The sequence below is a fragment of the Pleurodeles waltl genome, chromosome 10 (assembly GCF_031143425.1).
Source record: "Pleurodeles waltl isolate 20211129_DDA chromosome 10, aPleWal1.hap1.20221129, whole genome shotgun sequence".
Taxonomy (NCBI): domain Eukaryota; kingdom Metazoa; phylum Chordata; class Amphibia; order Caudata; family Salamandridae; genus Pleurodeles; species Pleurodeles waltl.
This window is the reverse complement of record NC_090449.1, coordinates 329,978,364-329,990,557: the sequence shown is the minus strand read 5'-3', so window position 1 is coordinate 329,990,557 and position 12,194 is coordinate 329,978,364. Positions and strand designations below refer to the sequence as shown.

Below are 12,194 nucleotides of genomic sequence, written 5' to 3'. Positions count from 1 at the left end.
TAAAAACAGGTCGAACCTATGAAGGCACGGGCTCGTCCGGGATTTGAACCCGGGACCTCTCACACCCAAAGCGAGAATCATACCCCTAGACCAACGAGCCTGCTGCTGCAAAAGCCTTTCAAACATCTTCTGAAGTGTCTTTGTGAAAAAGCAGGGCCACTTGGAGACTCTCCTTCTAAGCGTGCCATAGCAATTGATGTTTTGTGCCAAGGGTTTTTTTTTTGCCTCTAGCAAGGCAAGAGGTAGTCAAGAAGCCCTATGCTAGCAAGCTGAACTGTGGCGCTGATGAGAAAAGCAGACCCTTTCTGGTAGTTGTACGCCTCCGCAGGACCTGGGCCCTTGCACCGTAGACTTCCAGACCAGAAGCACTGAAGGGCCTGCCATCTCTTGCGCCTGAGCCAGAGGAGCATGCCTCTTGTATTCAAGCACAATTGCTCGCTCAGTGCTCGATCAGGCGAGATTTATATGAGTGCCTCACAGGCCTGAAACACTCACCTGGGAGACGCGGGGTGGCTGAATTCCCAGAATGGCCTTCGATAGGAAAATCACCTCCTTTCCTCCCGACTCATTTCAGAATTGGGTGAAAATCGCAAGACAGTGTTCAGGGGTGCATGGGTACTGCCTACTCCCAGCTGCCTCTCTGTCTTCTTCATGTTAATTTCAAGTCACAAGGAGGGACCATTGCCATTCTGCTCCGCCCACCTAACCAGGAAACCCAGGTTGAGCTTGTCTGCCTGTTGTTGTTGCAGGGGCAGTGCCTTCTCTGCCCAAAAGTGGCAGGAGAGCCTCACTTCAAACGATGGAATCAACTGCTTAAGTAGAAACCAGCATGGTAGTTACAGTGATAAGGTGCAGCTCTAACAGAAGGCGTGACTGAGATGCCCCTTCCAGAAATACATGGAATGCTGATTGAGGGCCCAGCCGGAGGGTTGGTGGATTTCTTTTCATATGCTACAGCAGCTTGCAAAGATAGTGTTGTGGGGAGCTGGCTGTGCAAGCAGAGGAAGATTTAAGGGCAGAAAATAGACCTATCAGAAGTGCGATATGAACCCACAACTACATGAGCAAACCAGGATGCTTAGCTTAACTGAAGATCAAGCTCTCTTGAGGCTGCCGCCTTAGACCACTCGGCCATCCTGACAGCTGAGTCTGTGTTTAGGTCTGACTCCTCAGTCTGCACTTGTCGATGCTGCCGCTTGCAATGTTCCTATCAAGGTGACAGGTTTAAAGGCCCCACAATATAACATGGCCAAGAAAAAAAAAAGTAAAAAACAGAATAAGAAACCAGGCACATGCACGACTACGCAAAGATGCAGATAACTTTTTACCGGCCTGCAATAGTAATACAAGTTTTACACAGGTCACAAATTTGTAAAGGCCATCCCTGAGTGAGACTAAGCTTTTAGGGAGCAAACACAAAAGCAGACACTGCCCATTGTTTCTGCCCGGTCTCGAACCGGGGACCTTTCGCGTGTTAGGCGAACGTGATAACCACTACACTACAGAAACAAGCATGAGGGCTTGACTGAAGGAGCAAAATTCCCCTCATATGTTTGCCCGATTGCCTCTATACTTGATCAGCAGTTGCTCGCAAAGCGAGGAGTAAGTGTGAAAATTGCAGCGTTGTCAGCCAGCAAGCGTACACTCAGATGTACTGAAAAGTCACAGCTGCGGGTAGAGACAAATATCTGATGCCTAAATGCCTGAAACCAGAGCCTGTGAAAGCATCACACAGAGCACACTGAAAGCAAGCAGGAAGGAAGCCAAGGCATGGTGATCCTTTTTTTCTCCTGAGGCTAAAAATATTTTGCACAACAATGCTTTGAGTGGAATGAGGAATCTTCAAGCTTTGTGTATTTTGAGTAAAATTTGTGTGTTTTCTGCTAAAAAGGGTGTGTTGGGGATTTGGACCCGGACACCAACGAGCGAGGGCACAGAAGCACCACTGCTCAGACCCTGCTCCTAGGGTTGAGGGCAGAGAGTGGGCGAATACATCGCAAGGCAAGAAAATGCACATGGTTCTCTCTTCTGCAATATGACTAGAGTCATTTCCATGGTCGTCATCGAACATGACATAAAAAGCCTCTATCCTTTAGACCTTTTGGCCCATAATTACAAGAGGATGACTGAGTGAGACGCTCTGCCAAATTTGGCAGCCTCGCACTCAGTCATTTTCAAAATGCAGGGAAGCGCCGTATTTAGTAGAATACAGCGCACCCCTGTGCTTCCCTCTGCGCCAGCTCTAAATTAGCTGCCGAGCACCAACGCAGCCATCCTTGCGCCATGGTACAAGGATGGCTGCGTGGAGGGGGAAATTGTTTTTGTTCAGGAAGGCACACCTTCCTGCACAACAGAAATCTTCAGTGGCGATATGTTCGTGCAGCACACATAGAAAGAGCAAAAATGAGGAGAAATGAAAACATTTCTGCTCGTTTCTCCACTATAACGACACCCATTGTATGGCGCTTGGATTTTGGCGCTGCCACAGATTTACAAAAACTCGTAAAACTGGAGCAGCATCAAAATGCTATGGTGTTGCAGTGGCCCACCCAGAGCAACGCCCATTGCACGCCCCTTCCAGGGAAAGGGCTGCGTGTGAAGGGGCCGTATTTACAAGGTGGTGTTAAGCCACAAAACGTGGTTGAACGGCGTCTTGTAAATACGGCACAGTACATAGTGCCACCGGGGCGTCACTAAAGATGATGTGCCGGTGGCGATAGGGCCTTGTAAGTCTGGCCCTTTCTTTGCTCAAGGTGTATGTTCTTGGTGAAGGTAGGAAAGCCATTTTCGCTCTCATACCTTCCTTCCTTGGCTGGCTTGACCACAGTAGGCCCAGGCTTCAATGGAAAGGTCAAAAAGGGAGCAACTGACTGCCGTAAGGTGTATCGTCTTCTCTTGGTGAGTTGAGACCGATGCCCTTGGAGCGTAGTACCTCACGATGGTGAGGGATAGACACAGCCTCTTTAATTTCAATTTACCTGTCAGGTGAGGTGGTAAATGCAAATAATGTGATAAAGCACAGCAACTTGCTGTTTCTGCCTGGCCTCGAACCAGGGACCTTTCGCGTGTAAGGCGAACGTGATAACCACTACACTACAGAAACAGACATGCCTGCTTATTTGCTTCATGTGGCTATGCATTGGACTGGAACCACTGCACTGGAAACAGACACACCTGCTTTCTTTATGTGGCTATGCTTTGGACTGGAATGCAAGGACTAAGGGACAATATTCATGACGCTCAAAGCTGAGCCTTTCTGACAGGATCTCTTCCTTTGGAAGAAAGGAACTGGGATCACTTTCATTCCAAGAGGTGATTTCAAAACCAGCCCTGCAATTACTTTGGAGAAGCACTGTGCATTTCATGTTCCAACGAGAAGTGCTGCTCCAACACAAAAAAGCAGTTAGAAAGAAATCCCGCACTCCTTCATCATGCCGAACTGCCTCGACACCAGTAGAAAGCATGCAATGCATTCCACCATGGCATCTTACAAGAGTGGAAAGCAGAAATACTCCTGTTTAAAAACAGATCGAACCTATGAAGGCACGGGCTCGTCCGGGATTTGAACCCGGGACCTCTCACACCCAAAGCGAGAATCATACCCCTAGACCAACGAGCCTGCTGCTGCAAAAGCCTTTCAAACATCTTCTGAAGTGTCTTTGTGAAAAAGCAGGGCCACTTGGAGACTCTCCTTCTAAGCGTGCCATAGCAATTGATGTTTTGTGCCAAGGGTTTTTTTTTTGCCTCTAGCAAGGCAAGAGGTAGTCAAGAAGCCCTATGCTAGCAAGCTGAACTGTGGCGCTGATGAGAAAAGCAGACCCTTTCTGGTAGTTGTACGCCTCCGCAGGACCTGGGCCCTTGCACCGTAGACTTCCAGACCAGAAGCACTGAAGGGCCTGCCATCTCTTGCGCCTGAGCCAGAGGAGCATGCCTCTTGTATTCAAGCACAATTGCTCGCTCAGTGCTCGATCAGGCGAGATTTATATGAGTGCCTCACAGGCCTGAAACACTCACCTGGGAGACGCGGGGTGGCTGAATTCCCAGAATGGCCTTCGATAGGAAAATCACCTCCTTTCCTCCCGACTCATTTCAGAATTGGGTGAAAATCGCAAGACAGTGTTCAGGGGTGCATGGGTACTGCCTACTCCCAGCTGCCTCTCTGTCTTCTTCATGTTAATTTCAAGTCACAAGGAGGGACCATTGCCATTCTGCTCCGCCCACCTAACCAGGAAACCCAGGTTGAGCTTGTCTGCCTGTTGTTGTTGCAGGGGCAGTGCCTTCTCTGCCCAAAAGTGGCAGGAGAGCCTCACTTCAAACGATGGAATCAACTGCTTAAGTAGAAACCAGCATGGTAGTTACAGTGATAAGGTGCAGCTCTAACAGAAGGCGTGACTGAGATGCCCCTTCCAGAAATACATGGAATGCTGATTGAGGGCCCAGCCGGAGGGTTGGTGGATTTCTTTTCATATGCTACAGCAGCTTGCAAAGATAGTGTTGTGGGGAGCTGGCTGTGCAAGCAGAGGAAGATTTAAGGGCAGAAAATAGACCTATCAGAAGTGCGATATGAACCCACAACTACATGAGCAAACCAGGATGCTTAGCTTAACTGAAGATCAAGCTCTCTTGAGGCTGCCGCCTTAGACCACTCGGCCATCCTGACAGCTGAGTCTGTGTTTAGGTCTGACTCCTCAGTCTGCACTTGTCGATGCTGCCGCTTGCAATGTTCCTATCAAGGTGACAGGTTTAAAGGCCCCACAATATAACATGGCCAAGAAAAAAAAAAGTAAAAAACAGAATAAGAAACCAGGCACATGCACGACTACGCAAAGATGCAGATAACTTTTTACCGGCCTGCAATAGTAATACAAGTTTTACACAGGTCACAAGTTTTTAAAGGCCATCCCTGAGTGAGACTAAGCTTTTAGGGAGCAAACACAAAAGCAGACACTGCCCATTGTTTCTGCCCGGTCTCGAACCGGGGACCTTTCGCGTGTTAGGCGAACGTGATAACCACTACACTACAGAAACAAGCATGAGGGCTTGACTGAAGGAGCAAAATTCCCCTCATATGTTTGCCCGATTGCCTCTATACTTGATCAGCAGTTGCTCGCAAAGCGAGGAGTAAGTGTGAAAATTGCAGCGTTGTCAGCCAGCAAGCGTACACTCAGATGTACTGAAAAGTCACAGCTGCGGGTAGAGACAAATATCTGATGCCTAAATGCCTGAAACCAGAGCCTGTGAAAGCATCACACAGAGCACACTGAAAGCAAGCAGGAAGGAAGCCAAGGCATGGTGATCCTTTTTTTCTCCTGAGGCTAAAAATATTTTGCACAACAATGCTTTGAGTGGAATGAGGAATCTTCAAGCTTTGTGTATTTTGAGTAAAATTTGTGTGTTTTCTGCTAAAAAGGGTGTGTTGGGGATTTGGACCCGGACACCAACGAGCGAGGGCACAGAAGCACCACTGCTCAGACCCTGCTCCTAGGGTTGAGGGCAGAGAGTGGGCGAATACATCGCAAGGCAAGAAAATGCACATGGTTCTCTCTTCTGCAATATGACTAGAGTCATTTCCATGGTCGTCATCGAACATGACATAAAACGCCTCTATCCTTTAGACCTTTTGGCCCATAATTACAAGAGGATGACTGAGTGAGACGCTCTGCCAAATTTGGCAGCCTCGCACTCAGTCATTTTCAAAATGCAGGGAAGCGCCGTATTTAGTAGAATACAGCGCACCCCTGTGCTTCCCTCTGCGCCAGCTCTAAATTAGCTGCCGAGCACCAACGCAGCCATCCTTGCGCCATGGTACAAGGATGGCTGCGTGGAGGGGGAAATTGTTTTTGTTCAGGAAGGCACACCTTCCTGCACAACAGAAATCTTCATTGGCGATATGTTCGTGCAGCACACATAGAAAGAGCAAAAATGAGGAGAAATGAAAACATTTCTGCTCGTTTCTCCACTATAACGACACCCATTGTATGGCGCTTGGATTTTGGCGCTGCCACAGATTTACAAAAACTCGTAAAACTGGAGCAGCATCAAAATGCTATGGTGTTGCAGTGGCCCACCCAGAGCAACGCCCATTGCACGCCCCTTCCAGGGAAAGGGCTGCGTGTGAAGGGGCCGTATTTACAAGGTGGTGTTAAGCCACAAAACGTGGTTGAACGGCGTCTTGTAAATACGGCACAGTACATAGTGCCACCGGGGCGTCACTAAAGATGATGTGCCGGTGGCGATAGGGCCTTGTAAGTCTGGCCCTTTCTTTGCTCAAGGTGTATGTTCTTGGTGAAGGTAGGAAAGCCATTTTCGCTCTCATACCTTCCTTCCTTGGCTGGCTTGACCACAGTAGGCCCAGGCTTCAATGGAAAGGTCAAAAAGAGAGCAACTGACTGCCGTAAGGTGTATCGTCTTCTCTTGGTGAGTTGAGACCGATGCCCTTGGAGCGTAGTACCTCACGATGGTGAGGGATAGACACAGCCTCTTTAATTTCAATTTACCTGTCAGGTGAGGTGGTAAATGCAAATAATGTGATAAAGCACAGCAACTTGCTGTTTCTGCCTGGCCTCGAACCAGGGACCTTTCGCGTGTAAGGCGAACGTGATAACCACTACACTACAGAAACAGACATGCCTGCTTATTTGCTTCATGTGGCTATGCATTGGACTGGAACCACTGCACTGGAAACAGACACACCTGCTTTCTTTATGTGGCTATGCTTTGGACTGGAATGCAAGGACTAAGGGACAATATTCATGACGCTCAAAGCTGAGCCTTTCTGACAGGATCTCTTCCTTTGGAAGAAAGGAACTGGGATCACTTTCATTCCAAGAGGTGATTTCAAAACCAGCCCTGCAATTACTTTGGAGAAGCACTGTGCATTTCATGTTCCAACGAGAAGTGCTGCTCCAACACAAAAAAGCAGTTAGAAAGAAATCCCGCACTCCTTCATCATGCCGAACTGCCTCGACACCAGTAGAAAGCATGCAATGCATTCCACCATGGCATCTTACAAGAGTGGAAAGCAGAAATACTCCTGTTTAAAAACAGATCGAACCTATGAAGGCACGGGCTCGTCCGGGATTTGAACCCGGGACCTCTCACACCCAAAGCGAGAATCATACCCCTAGACCAACGAGCCTGCTGCTGCAAAAGCCTTTCAAACATCTTCTGAAGTGTCTTTGTGAAAAAGCAGGGCCACTTGGAGACTCTCCTTCTAAGCGTGCCATAGCAATTGATGTTTTGTGCCAAGGGTTTTTTTTTTGCCTCTAGCAAGGCAAGAGGTAGTCAAGAAGCCCTATGCTAGCAAGCTGAACTGTGGCGCTGATGAGAAAAGCAGACCCTTTCTGGTAGTTGTACGCCTCCGCAGGACCTGGGCCCTTGCACCGTAGACTTCCAGACCAGAAGCACTGAAGGGCCTGCCATCTCTTGCGCCTGAGCCAGAGGAGCATGCCTCTTGTATTCAAGCACAATTGCTCGCTCAGTGCTCGATCAGGCGAGATTTATATGAGTGCCTCACAGGCCTGAAACACTCACCTGGGAGACGCGGGGTGGCTGAATTCCCAGAATGGCCTTCGATAGGAAAATCACCTCCTTTCCTCCCGACTCATTTCAGAATTGGGTGAAAATCGCAAGACAGTGTTCAGGGGTGCATGGGTACTGCCTACTCCCAGCTGCCTCTCTGTCTTCTTCATGTTAATTTCAAGTCACAAGGAGGGACCATTGCCATTCTGCTCCGCCCACCTAACCAGGAAACCCAGGTTGAGCTTGTCTGCCTGTTGTTGTTGCAGGGGCAGTGCCTTCTCTGCCCAAAAGTGGCAGGAGAGCCTCACTTCAAACGATGGAATCAACTGCTTAAGTAGAAACCAGCATGGTAGTTACAGTGATAAGGTGCAGCTCTAACAGAAGGCGTGACTGAGATGCCCCTTCCAGAAATACATGGAATGCTGATTGAGGGCCCAGCCGGAGGGTTGGTGGATTTCTTTTCATATGCTACAGCAGCTTGCAAAGATAGTGTTGTGGGGAGCTGGCTGTGCAAGCAGAGGAAGATTTAAGGGCAGAAAATAGACCTATCAGAAGTGCGATATGAACCCACAACTACATGAGCAAACCAGGATGCTTAGCTTAACTGAAGATCAAGCTCTCTTGAGGCTGCCGCCTTAGACCACTCGGCCATCCTGACAGCTGAGTCTGTGTTTAGGTCTGACTCCTCAGTCTGCACTTGTCGATGCTGCCGCTTGCAATGTTCCTATCAAGGTGACAGGTTTAAAGGCCCCACAATATAACATGGCCAAGAAAAAAAAAAGTAAAAAACAGAATAAGAAACCAGGCACATGCACGACTACGCAAAGATGCAGATAACTTTTTACCGGCCTGCAATAGTAATACAAGTTTTACACAGGTCACAAGTTTTTAAAGGCCATCCCTGAGTGAGACTAAGCTTTTAGGGAGCAAACACAAAAGCAGACACTGCCCATTGTTTCTGCCCGGTCTCGAACCGGGGACCTTTCGCGTGTTAGGCGAACGTGATAACCACTACACTACAGAAACAAGCATGAGGGCTTGACTGAAGGAGCAAAATTCCCCTCATATGTTTGCCCGATTGCCTCTATACTTGATCAGCAGTTGCTCGCAAAGCGAGGAGTAAGTGTGAAAATTGCAGCGTTGTCAGCCAGCAAGCGTACACTCAGATGTACTGAAAAGTCACAGCTGCGGGTAGAGACAAATATCTGATGCCTAAATGCCTGAAACCAGAGCCTGTGAAAGCATCACACAGAGCACACTGAAAGCAAGCAGGAAGGAAGCCAAGGCATGGTGATCCTTTTTTTCTCCTGAGGCTAAAAATATTTTGCACAACAATGCTTTGAGTGGAATGAGGAATCTTCAAGCTTTGTGTATTTTGAGTAAAATTTGTGTGTTTTCTGCTAAAAAGGGTGTGTTGGGGATTTGGACCCGGACACCAACGAGCGAGGGCACAGAAGCACCACTGCTCAGACCCTGCTCCTAGGGTTGAGGGCAGAGAGTGGGCGAATACATCGCAAGGCAAGAAAATGCACATGGTTCTCTCTTCTGCAATATGACTAGAGTCATTTCCATGGTCGTCATCGAACATGACATAAAACGCCTCTATCCTTTAGACCTTTTGGCCCATAATTACAAGAGGATGACTGAGTGAGACGCTCTGCCAAATTTGGCAGCCTCGCACTCAGTCATTTTCAAAATGCAGGGAAGCGCCGTATTTAGTAGAATACAGCGCACCCCTGTGCTTCCCTCTGCGCCAGCTCTAAATTAGCTGCCGAGCACCAACGCAGCCATCCTTGCGCCATGGTACAAGGATGGCTGCGTGGAGGGGGAAATTGTTTCTGTTCAGGAAGGCACACCTTCCTGCACAACAGAAATCTTCAGTGGCGATATGTTCGTGCAGCACACATAGAAAGAGCAAAAATGAGGAGAAATGAAAACATTTCTGCTCGTTTCTCCACTATAACGACACCCATTGTATGGCGCTTGGATTTTGGCGCTGCCACAGATTTACAAAAACTCGTAAAACTGGAGCAGCATCAAAATGCTATGGTGTTGCAGTGGCCCACCCAGAGCAACGCCCATTGCACGCCCCTTCCAGGGAAAGGGCTGCGTGTGAAGGGGCCGTATTTACAAGGTGGTGTTAAGCCACAAAACGTGGTTGAACGGCGTCTTGTAAATACGGCACAGTACATAGTGCCACCGGGGCGTCACTAAAGATGATGTGCCGGTGGCGATAGGGCCTTGTAAGTCTGGCCCTTTCTTTGCTCAAGGTGTATGTTCTTGGTGAAGGTAGGAAAGCCATTTTCGCTCTCATACCTTCCTTCCTTGGCTGGCTTGACCACAGTAGGCCCAGGCTTCAATGGAAAGGTCAAAAAGGGAGCAACTGACTGCCGTAAGGTGTATCGTCTTCTCTTGGTGAGTTGAGACCGATGCCCTTGGAGCGTAGTACCTCACGATGGTGAGGGATAGACACAGCCTCTTTAATTTCAATTTACCTGTCAGGTGAGGTGGTAAATGCAAATAATGTGATAAAGCACAGCAACTTGCTGTTTCTGCCTGGCCTCGAACCAGGGACCTTTCGCGTGTAAGGCGAACGTGATAACCACTACACTACAGAAACAGACATGCCTGCTTATTTGCTTCATGTGGCTATGCATTGGACTGGAACCACTGCACTGGAAACAGACACACCTGCTTTCTTTATGTGGCTATGCTTTGGACTGGAATGCAAGGACTAAGGGACAATATTCATGACGCTCAAAGCTGAGCCTTTCTGACAGGATCTCTTCCTTTGGAAGAAAGGAACTGGGATCACTTTCATTCCAAGAGGTGATTTCAAAACCAGCCCTGCAATTACTTTGGAGAAGCACTGTGCATTTCATGTTCCAACGAGAAGTGCTGCTCCAACACAAAAAAGCAGTTAGAAAGAAATCCCGCACTCCTTCATCATGCCGAACTGCCTCGACACCAGTAGAAAGCATGCAATGCATTCCACCATGGCATCTTACAAGAGTGGAAAGCAGAAATACTCCTGTTTAAAAACAGATCGAACCTATGAAGGCACGGGCTCGTCCGGGATTTGAACCCGGGACCTCTCACACCCAAAGCGAGAATCATACCCCTAGACCAACGAGCCTGCTGCTGCAAAAGCCTTTCAAACATCTTCTGAAGTGTCTTTGTGAAAAAGCAGGGCCACTTGGAGACTCTCCTTCTAAGCGTGCCATAGCAATTGATGTTTTGTGCCAAGGGGTTTTTTTTTGCCTCTAGCAAGGCAAGAGGTAGTCAAGAAGCCCTATGCTAGCAAGCTGAACTGTGGCGCTGATGAGAAAAGCAGACCCTTTCTGGTAGTTGTACGCCTCCGCAGGACCTGGGCCCTTGCACCGTAGACTTCCAGACCAGAAGCACTGAAGGGCCTGCCATCTCTTGCGCCTGAGCCAGAGGAGCATGCCTCTTGTATTCAAGCACAATTGCTCGCTCAGTGCTCGATCAGGCGAGATTTATATGAGTGCCTCACAGGCCTGAAACACTCACCTGGGAGACGCGGGGTGGCTGAATTCCCAGAATGGCCTTCGATAGGAAAATCACCTCCTTTCCTCCCGACTCATTTCAGAATTGGGTGAAAATCGCAAGACAGTGTTCAGGGGTGCATGGGTACTGCCTACTCCCAGCTGCCTCTCTGTCTTCTTCATGTTAATTTCAAGTCACAAGGAGGGACCATTGCCATTCTGCTCCGCCCACCTAACCAGGAAACCCAGGTTGAGCTTGTCTGCCTGTTGTTGTTGCAGGGGCAGTGCCTTCTCTGCCCAAAAGTGGCAGGAGAGCCTCACTTCAAACGATGGAATCAACTGCTTAAGTAGAAACCAGCATGGTAGTTACAGTGATAAGGTGCAGCTCTAACAGAAGGCGTGACTGAGATGCCCCTTCCAGAAATACATGGAATGCTGATTGAGGGCCCAGCCGGAGGGTTGGTGGATTTCTTTTCATATGCTACAGCAGCTTGCAAAGATAGTGTTGTGGGGAGCTGGCTGTGCAAGCAGAGGAAGATTTAAGGGCAGAAAATAGACCTATCAGAAGTGCGATATGAACCCACAACTACATGAGCAAACCAGGATGCTTAGCTTAACTGAAGATCAAGCTCTCTTGAGGCTGCCGCCTTAGACCACTCGGCCATCCTGACAGCTGAGTCTGTGTTTAGGTCTGACTCCTCAGTCTGCACTTGTCGATGCTGCCGCTTGCAATGTTCCTATCAAGGTGACAGGTTTAAAGGCCCCACAATATAACATGGCCAAGAAAAAAAAAAGTAAAAAACAGAATAAGAAACCAGGCACATGCACGACTACGCAAAGATGCAGATAACTTTTTACCGGCCTGCAATAGTAATACAAGTTTTACACAGGTCACAAGTTTTTAAAGGCCATCCCTGAGTGAGACTAAGCTTTTAGGGAGCAAACACAAAAGCAGACACTGCCCATTGTTTCTGCCCGGTCTCGAACCGGGGACCTTTCGCGTGTTAGGCGAACGTGATAACCACTACACTACAGAAACAAGCATGAGGGCTTGACTGAAGGAGCAAAATTCCCCTCATATGTTTGCCCGATTGCCTCTATACTTGATCAGCAGTTGCTCGCAAAGCGAGGAGTAAGTGTGAAAATTGCAGCGTTGTCAGCCAGCAA

The 12,194-nt window shown here is 48.5% G+C and overlaps 11 non-coding genes across 11 annotated transcripts; all 11 read right to left on the bottom strand.

Annotated features, from left to right (window-relative positions):
• Positions 1-28: 28 nt before the first annotated feature.
• On the bottom strand, positions 29-100 carry TRNAP-UGG (transfer RNA proline (anticodon UGG)). Its single transcript has one exon. It is a non-coding gene; the product is annotated as a tRNA-Pro (tRNA).
• Positions 101-1,436: 1,336 nt separating this feature from the next.
• On the bottom strand, positions 1,437-1,509 carry TRNAV-AAC (transfer RNA valine (anticodon AAC)). The gene has a single exon. It is a non-coding gene; the product is annotated as a tRNA-Val (tRNA).
• A 1,521-nt stretch (positions 1,510-3,030) lies between these two features.
• TRNAV-UAC (transfer RNA valine (anticodon UAC)) lies at positions 3,031-3,103 on the bottom strand. Its single transcript has one exon. It is a non-coding gene; the product is annotated as a tRNA-Val (tRNA).
• A 444-nt stretch (positions 3,104-3,547) lies between these two features.
• Positions 3,548-3,619, bottom strand: TRNAP-UGG (transfer RNA proline (anticodon UGG)). The gene has a single exon. It is a non-coding gene; the product is annotated as a tRNA-Pro (tRNA).
• Positions 3,620-4,955: 1,336 nt separating this feature from the next.
• Positions 4,956-5,028, bottom strand: TRNAV-AAC (transfer RNA valine (anticodon AAC)). Its single transcript has one exon. It is a non-coding gene; the product is annotated as a tRNA-Val (tRNA).
• A 1,521-nt stretch (positions 5,029-6,549) lies between these two features.
• TRNAV-UAC (transfer RNA valine (anticodon UAC)) lies at positions 6,550-6,622 on the bottom strand. The gene has a single exon. It is a non-coding gene; the product is annotated as a tRNA-Val (tRNA).
• A 444-nt stretch (positions 6,623-7,066) lies between these two features.
• On the bottom strand, positions 7,067-7,138 carry TRNAP-UGG (transfer RNA proline (anticodon UGG)). Its single transcript has one exon. It is a non-coding gene; the product is annotated as a tRNA-Pro (tRNA).
• Positions 7,139-8,474: 1,336 nt separating this feature from the next.
• Positions 8,475-8,547, bottom strand: TRNAV-AAC (transfer RNA valine (anticodon AAC)). The gene has a single exon. It is a non-coding gene; the product is annotated as a tRNA-Val (tRNA).
• A 1,521-nt stretch (positions 8,548-10,068) lies between these two features.
• On the bottom strand, positions 10,069-10,141 carry TRNAV-UAC (transfer RNA valine (anticodon UAC)). The gene has a single exon. It is a non-coding gene; the product is annotated as a tRNA-Val (tRNA).
• Positions 10,142-10,585: 444 nt separating this feature from the next.
• Positions 10,586-10,657, bottom strand: TRNAP-UGG (transfer RNA proline (anticodon UGG)). Its single transcript has one exon. It is a non-coding gene; the product is annotated as a tRNA-Pro (tRNA).
• A 1,336-nt stretch (positions 10,658-11,993) lies between these two features.
• Positions 11,994-12,066, bottom strand: TRNAV-AAC (transfer RNA valine (anticodon AAC)). The gene has a single exon. It is a non-coding gene; the product is annotated as a tRNA-Val (tRNA).
• Positions 12,067-12,194: the final 128 nt, after the last annotated feature.